The sequence below is a fragment of the Mirounga leonina genome, unplaced genomic scaffold, assembly GCF_011800145.1.
Source record: "Mirounga leonina isolate KUSES-001 unplaced genomic scaffold, KU_Mleo_1.0 Mir_101595, whole genome shotgun sequence".
Taxonomy (NCBI): Eukaryota; Metazoa; Chordata; class Mammalia; order Carnivora; family Phocidae; genus Mirounga; species Mirounga leonina.
Window position 1 is genome coordinate 7,370,175 of NW_023270158.1, and position 8,457 is coordinate 7,378,631.

Sequence of the window (8,457 nt, forward strand, 5' to 3'; positions counted from 1 at the left end):
CCCCAGTTTTTCTGTGTGGGCTGCACACAGCAGGAGAGCGAAGGAGAGAGAAAAGCCTTCACAGGGAGGAGGGGTAGGAGCCGGCTCCCTCCTGATGACACACAGACTCCTGCCAAGCCCTCGCTCATCCCCAGAGTGGAGCGAAGGCGGCCTCTGCAGAGGCCTGGGGCTCCTCTGCTGCCGTTTTGTCAGCACCGAGCCAGCACAGCCACTGTCGCTGCCTGCCGTCCCATCCCCTTCTCCTTTCCTTCCTTCCCTTCCCTTCCTTTGCCTTTCTCTCGGTCCTTCTCTCTTTCATGCTCCCTCTGATATTTACGGATATTAACCCTCTTTTTCAAGACCTGTAAAAAGAGCACATTATTTGTGCTTCCGGGCCGCTTTCTGCGCATTCACCTGAAACCGGGTAGACAGTCTGATTCGTATTTGAGTCTACGACACTGATAGCCTCCGCACTTGGCGCACATGCTTTGTGCTTAATGAATGCTTGTTGAATGAATGAATGCACGCATGAATGAACGAACGAACAAACGAACGAATGAATGAAGCAACATGTCAGAGTTATAGTGTCACCTCTTTGTGAAGGTGACAGTTTCTGCAGTCTCTTTAGCCTTTGCTTGTTTTACTCCGACCTAACACAGTGAAATATTTGCAAAGCCTGGAAGATACAACTAAGAGAACATGTTAAAAGAATGCAGTGGGTGACCGTGATTAAAATGAGTGGCTGCAGAGTATGACAGATGACCGTTTGCATCTCACCTCTGTGGCTTACAAGTGGGGTGACCCTGGTCAAGTTCGTAAAGTCTCTTAGCCTTCTTTCCCCGATGAGTGGCCAGGCAGCATCGTATGTACCCCACATAGTCGGCACGAGGAGTGGATGAGATAATGTAGTGATGCGCAAGCCGTGGCATTCGGCACCCCCTGAGCACACACTACATCTACTAATGCTAGTGAGGGCGATAGAAATGATGACATTGACGGTGCTGATGATTACAAATGCTTAAAAGACTCGATGAGCTGCTAAGATAACCTACTGCTTTCCGATACATTTAAGATGAAAAAATAACCTACAAAAATAGTTGTGTTTAAGGCCTAGTAGTATAACTTGGGAATATTCCATATATACCATACACCAAAAATACATGTAGTTACCAGCTGACAAAAGAATCCTATTTAAGAGGGTCTTATTTTTATTCCTAAGTCTCTGATGACTGTAAAGAGATAATAAATACTGGGCCATTAATTATTATTATTTTTATTAATGTTTCAATTTCTCTAAAATACAATGCACCTATTGTTTGGAAAGGTAAGTTTGCAAAAAGTTGGTCCCGAAGTCAACATTTAAGCGAGGTAAATCAGGGTTACTTACTCTCAGCACTACTAACATTTGGGACTAGATCATTCTTTGTTTGGGGCTGGGGAGAGGGGCCTGTGATGGGCATTGTGGGACATTTCCTAGCATCCCTGTCTGCAGACTTTGCCGCCCCCCTCCAGTCCCCAAACTACTGAGATGGGGTCATGAGTTCCCTGTGTTGCAAGCAGGCCAAGTTGTCACCATCCCTTAGCCCATGGAAATCTACGTGCCAGTATCCTGAGTCACCTCGGCCTTCTACCAAGCGGCCTGGAGAAGATGTGCTTCTCTGCTCTCAGGTCTACACACACACACACACACACACACACACACACACACACAGATCTCTGTTTTAATAGAACCCCTCCGGACAGCTTCTGTGTTTTTGCTGAGGAGAGCCTCTTAAAGCAACTGCCACAATCAGCTTAAAGGCTTCTTATGTTCACCCTCAAGAGCACTTTGCGCCCACACTGTTTGTAACCAGGGCCTAGAATAATAGCTTTGCTGGTCAGGAAAACAAATGAATAAAACCTTGATGCAGTTCAGAACCACAGCAGAACTCATCTTTATCCTAACCAAGTGGGTAGCAAAAGAAAAAAAAAAAAAAAAAAGAACATCACAAATCAAAAGAAATATGGCTTCACTAGAGAGTGAAAAAAATCTCAGGATAAAGGCTTTTCCTTCCAAGAAAGTGAATAGAGCTTCTGTAATTGAGTCAAAGCGGGGAGCATTTTAAAACTGAACACAAAAAATTTCCAGCAAATCACAGAGAAGATATTTGGAGAAGTTTTTTTTTCTTTTTTTTTTTTAAATTTAGTTCTGTATACAACAATAAATCAGTCCTTTGTCTTCTGGAAAAGGGAAAAGGTTATGAAATCATGATAAGCCAAACACTATGAGAAATAAATCATCTTAATTCTGAAGGCCACAAAGCAGCATAAAAAATATTCTTATGGGAAAATGTAGTGTGGAAAAAGCAAGATATGAAATCGTACATGTGCTGTGAATGATGTTATGTAAGAAAAAGTAAAGGCAGAACAGGTTCCCATCTTTGCATAACTACCCTGTCCCAGGTGCCATGCCCACATATACTTTCTTAAATCTATATATCTCCCTGATCCTTCACAACTACCTGATGAGGAAGACGCCATTTTCTGCTTTTTATGAAATGAGGGACTAGAGACCCTGAGCTCAAAATTGCAAAGGTAATGAGACCAAACCTTCCATGACCCGATGACCCCAAATCCCATATTGTTGGCAACTTTGTTGTACTGTATCCAACATGTAAACTCAGAGAAAAATACTGGAAGGGGAGTTATCAAATTAGTATTATGCTAAAATGGTGATCTTATGGGTGATTCTTTTGTATTTACCACCTTCTGTTTTGTTGTTATGGTATATAAACAAATCGATTTTTAAAGCGTACTACATCTTACCATTTGAAAAGAAAGATATTTCCATGTACACATCAATTTAATCATCTGTCACATATGTAGATATCAGTTAAGTTTAAGATAATCAAGGGCATGTTTTCCCAAAATGGAGCTGCTAATATTGATTTGACTGGTTGGTTACTGATTTGAGATCTTTCTTCTTTAACGTAGGTATTTAGAACTGTAAATTTCCCTCTCAGCCCTGCTTTTGCTGCATCCCACAAGTATATTATATTTTTGGTTTTGTTTGTCTCAGAGAATTTTCTAATTTCCCATGTGATTTCTTCTTTGACTCGTTGGTCATTCAGGAGTGTGTTATTTAAGCTCCACAACTTGTGGATTTCCCAAACTTCCTTCTGTTACTGATTTCTAATTCCATTCCACTGTGCTCTGAGAACAGACTTTGCGTGATTTCATTCCTTTTAAACTTACTGAGGGACTTGCTTTATGGCCTAACCTGTGGCCTCTCCTAGACAATGTGGCATGTGCACTTTAGAAGAATGTGTCCTCTTCTGTTGTTGGGTGGAACGTTCTCTAGATGTCTGTTAGGTCTAGTTGGTTTATAGTATTATTCAAGTCTTCTATTTCTGCTGTAGACTGAATGTTTATGTCCACCCAAATTCATATGGTGAACTGGTAATCCCAATGTGATGGCATCTGGAGGTGGGGCCTTCAGGAGGTGACCAAGTCATGAGGGTGGAGCCCTCTTGAATGGGATTAGTGCCCTTAAAAAAGAGACCCCAGATGGGAGGGATGGGGTGGCTGGGTGATAGACATTGGGGAGGGCATGTGCTATGGTGAGCGCTGTAAATTGTATAAGACTGTTGAATCACAGATCTGTACCTCTGAAACAAATAATACATTATATGTTAAAAAAAAAAAAAGATAGCAGGAGGGGAAGAATGAAGGGGGGGAAATCGGAGGGGGAGATGAACCATGAGAGACTATGGACTCTGAAAAATAAACTGAGGGTTCTAGAGGGGAGGGAGGTGGGGGGATGGGTTAGCCTGGTGATGGGTATTAAAGAGGGCACGTATTGCATGGAGCATTGGGTGTTATACGCAAACAATGACTCATGGAACACTACATCAAAAACTAATGATGTAATGTATGGTGATTAACATAACATAATAATAATAAAAAAAAAGAAAGGAAAAAAAAAAGAGACCCCAGAGAGCTCCCTTATCCCTTCCATTGTGTGAGGATCCAGGGAGAAAATGGCCATCTATAAACCAGGAAGCAGGGCCTCATCAGACCGTGAATCTGCCGGCATCTCGATCTTAGACTTCCCAATTTCCAGAGGTGTGAAAAATAAATTTCTGTTATTTATAAGCCCTGCAGTCTATGGTATCCCATAATAGCATCCCCAGAAGACTAAGACAGTTTCCTTTTTGATCTTCTGTCTACTTCTATCTACTGTTGAAAGTGGGGTATTGAAATCTCCTGTCATTATTGTTGAACTGTCTATCTCTCCTTTCAGTTCCATCAGTTTCTGCATCGTGTACTTTAGGGGTCTGTTGTTAGGTACTAAATGCACTTTTCATCAAATGTCTGGGTACATCAATTTGCCCTCCTGCCAACACTCTCAAAATTAGCCCTTGAATCAGTAGGAACAACGGTGATGCATAATACTTAACATTTAAGAGTAATGAACACTTTATGTTCTCTTCTAGCAGAAATGACATCTCCTTGGATGAATGGTTGGTAAATATGTCTTATCTGGACCTAGATGGTCTTTGAAAAATAAAGCCAAATAACTCTTGATAATTAAATTACTTTCTTCTAGTTTTACATGTTTTTCTCCCCTTCAAAGACTATGAGCCAAAGTTGACATCTTCCCCAATTTTTCAGTTTCCCAGAGGAATAATGAAGTTATAATCAATGAATTCAAGTCAAATTTCTGAGCCCTTTACTGATCATGGTCAACAAGGTTACTTTCAGACCTTGCAAGAAAAGCTAGTCTTGCTTTTAAGTAGTAATCTCCCTGAGAATACAAGGACTTGGGAAGTCTACAAGAACACGCATTTCTAGGGGCCACCAGAGTTGCTATGGTCACAGCACCAGTAACATTCTACAGACATGCCTGGTGTGCTTGTGATCTATCAGGTGGTCCCCCCCACACCTTTAAGAAGCTTTATCCTGGCATCATGAAGAAGGTATAAACAAGGAAACCAATATATCACTCTGGAAGTATTGTGACGGCATAAACAGAAGATGCTAGGGGTGGGGCAGAATGTTCGAGGCATACCCTCTCTATCAGGGCTTTATAATGGTTCTTTTTGAACCACAAAATCCAGAAGCAAGGCTGGTTGGCTGACTTGGGGTATGGGATAGAGGCCAACTCGAGATCATGGGACTGTGTATGGCTACACAGGCATTGCAGATCATTGGAACTCACTCTCACTGCCTTACCAGAGTGTTTCTCAAGAGAATGGTCCAATGCCCACTGGTTGACCTCAAAAGTCTTCCTGATGCAAAAATGCAAGTGCTTTCCTCAGTTCTTTTTTTTCCATTTTTTAAATTTAAATTCAATTAATTAACATATAATGTATTATTAGTTTCAGAGGTAAAGGTAAGTGATTCGTTAGTCTTCTTTTTTTTTTTTTAAAGATTTTATTTATTTATTTGAGAGAGAGAGACTGAGAGAGAGAGCACATGAGAGGGGGGAGGGTCAGGAGTGTCAGAGGGAGAAGCAGACTCCCTGCTGAGCAGGGAGCCCGATGCGGGACTCCATCCAGGGACTCCAGGATCATGACCTGAGCCGAAGGCAGTTGCTTAACCAACTGAGCCACCCAGGCGCCCTCGTTAGTCTTCTTTAATACCCAGCGCTCATTACATCAGGTGCCCTCCTTCATGCCCATCACCCAGTTACCTCATCCCCCACCCCATTCCCTTCCAGCAACCTTCAGTTTGTTTCCTAGAGATAAGAGTCTCTTATGGTTTGTCTCCCTCTCTGATGCTTTCCTCAGTTCTTAACGACAAATGGGGATTAAGTCCATAGATTTTCACTTACATGCATGACCAAAAGCTATTGAGTTATTAAGAATCACTAAATTTCACATCTTTCTAAAAGCCTGGTGTAGTAAGTGAGCATGAAATCTGGCTGCCACACAACATGTGGTCAGGTCACAATGTCCACCACAGAGAGGGAGAATTCCTGCAACCTCAGAACGAGTTTCTTTCTATGGCTTCATGGGTCCCAGGACTTTTGATTGCTGCTCTTTGTGCTCATTAACATAATTGTAGACTTATTCTTAGGATTTACCTTTGTTAATCATTTTGTTTGTAACTGCTGCATGGCTACCACTTTGATACTTATTTTGTTCCTCTCCAATTCTTTGTTATCACTGAGTTCTTTTACTGCTGGAAAAAAGAGAAGAGATGATGGTGTGGGACAGTTGTAGGATCTTGTTTTGTTCTGCTCCAGAAGTTTAAGGATATTGCCCTAGAGGAACAGTTTGATCTCACTAGGCTTGTCTATTAATCATGTTCTGGACATTCAGTACGTCCAGAAGCTAATTCTGAGCCTCTGTTAAACTATTCCATTCCCACCACCTCCTTCAAATTGTCCCTGAACCAAAATCATCACGAGTTTCCCCTCTCATAAATCATAACATTGGTTATCTTTACTGCCTACTTAGGGGGTCATAAACAGCCATTAGATATCTTGAATCGCTGAGCTGCTGTCTAATTCTTTTTTTTAAGATTTTATTTATTTACTTGAGAGAGAGAAAGGGAGAAGTAGACTCCCCACTGAGCAAGGAGCCTGACGTGGAGCTCCATCCCAGGACTCTGAAATGATGACCTGAGCAGAAGGCAGATGGTTAATCAACTGAGCCACCCAGGTGCTCCCACTCTCTAATTCTTGAATTGCCTTTTGAAGTATTTTATCTTTCCACCAAGATCGAAGTATCCTGAGAGCGGAGACCAAGTGTGACATCTATATATCTTAGCACAGAATGAAGAAAATGCCCGTGGTACAGAAGCTAGTCATAGAGGTTCTTTACAGGGCCCCTGTGGTCTGATCTGAGGATTGAGAGGGAGCAGAAATGGACACACAGTGCTGGACACCAGCCCTGAATAGTCCTCTGGGTTCTCCAGATCCCTGTCTATGAAGTCTGAGGTGAAATCTGCTGTAGCTACAAGCAAACAAGCCGATGGTGTCTTCTGACTGTAGACACGGGGGATTCCTGATCAAGCAGCAAACAGCAGGTGCAGGAGTGTTGGAGGGCTCTTAGTTTTCAGACATTGCTTCTGGTTCTGTCTCTTCATCTGGCCTTGTTTAATGCCCTTACCAGCCTGGATTGGGGTCCCATTTGGGATACTCCCGTGTCTCTTGGTCTTGACTCAGTACGTGCTGTCCTTGTGTAGCCTGGCTCTGGTTCCCGGTTGGGTCCAGGCCCTAAGTCCTTTGCCAAAAGCCATGATTCCTGATCCCTAACTGGCTAGTCACTGTCCTTTTTGGTTCCTATCCCATAATGTTTTAAACCTATTTCCATGAACAATTCTAGCCATGGCACAGGGCATGGAAAGAATCTGAAATCCCACTTAAAAGGAGTCACTGATCTCAGTTGGAAGGACATGCTGGTCCATCTTATATGTTAACGTATTGTAGTAGTTATAACCTGGACTTTGAGCCTTGGGTCGCGTGGTGTTCACAGTGTTTGATACTATGGACTTACTCAAACTTCAGACAACAATCTGTTTGATCAAATCATTGAACAGGACATGGTGAGGGTAGGTGACAAAGTGGTGGCCCAAGAAGGAAGAAATCAATCCAACCAGTAAGGGGCTAAATGATGGCTGGTCCAGGATATTTACTGCTTATGAGTCCAGTGAATTGATCAATGTTAAAAAAATGCTCTCCCTCTGTGACCACAAACCATGACCATGGAAGTCTCAAAATCTGACATAATTGCAGGAGAAGAATTGATAGGTCAAAAGCAAACCAGACTAATACCTCTCCTATGAGAAATAAAGATCATTCCTTGGCTTAAAACAACGACGGTGCTCATTTGAATTTGGATCAATTACCCTGACAAGGGGCACCTGGGTGGCTCAGTCATTAAGCAGCTGCCTTCAGCTCAGGTCATGATCACAGGGTCCTGGGATTGAGCCCCGCTTCGGCCTCCCTGCTCAGCAGAGATCCTGCTTCTCCCTCTCCCTCTGCCTGCCTGCCACTCCCCCTGCTTGTGCTCTCTCTCTCTCTCTATGTCAAACAAATAAATAAAATCTTTTTTTTAAAAATTAAAAAAAATTACCCTGACAACGTAGGTTTTCACATTCCTGTAAGAATAAGGAAAAACAGGCCTCTCTGAGTGGTTTTGCCTTATTAGAATTTGTTCAGGAAAGAAGAATCATTAAAGTCTTCCCTGAGAAAATGAAGTAACAAAAACTTGTCCTGGATATTCTGGTAACTTTTTGATATTTTATCGAGCTGATATCGTTCCCTGTTCCTGTAATCACTGCCAGAGAACACTACAAGATCCTCTCTGAGCTCATTTTATTTATTTTTTTTTTACAGATAAACAGTGATTTATTTTATTTTATTTTATTATGTTATGTTAATCACCATACATTACATCATTAGTTTTTGATGTAGTGTTCCATGATTCATTGTTTGCGTATAACACCCAGTGCTCCATGCAATACGTGCCCTCCTTAATACCCATCACC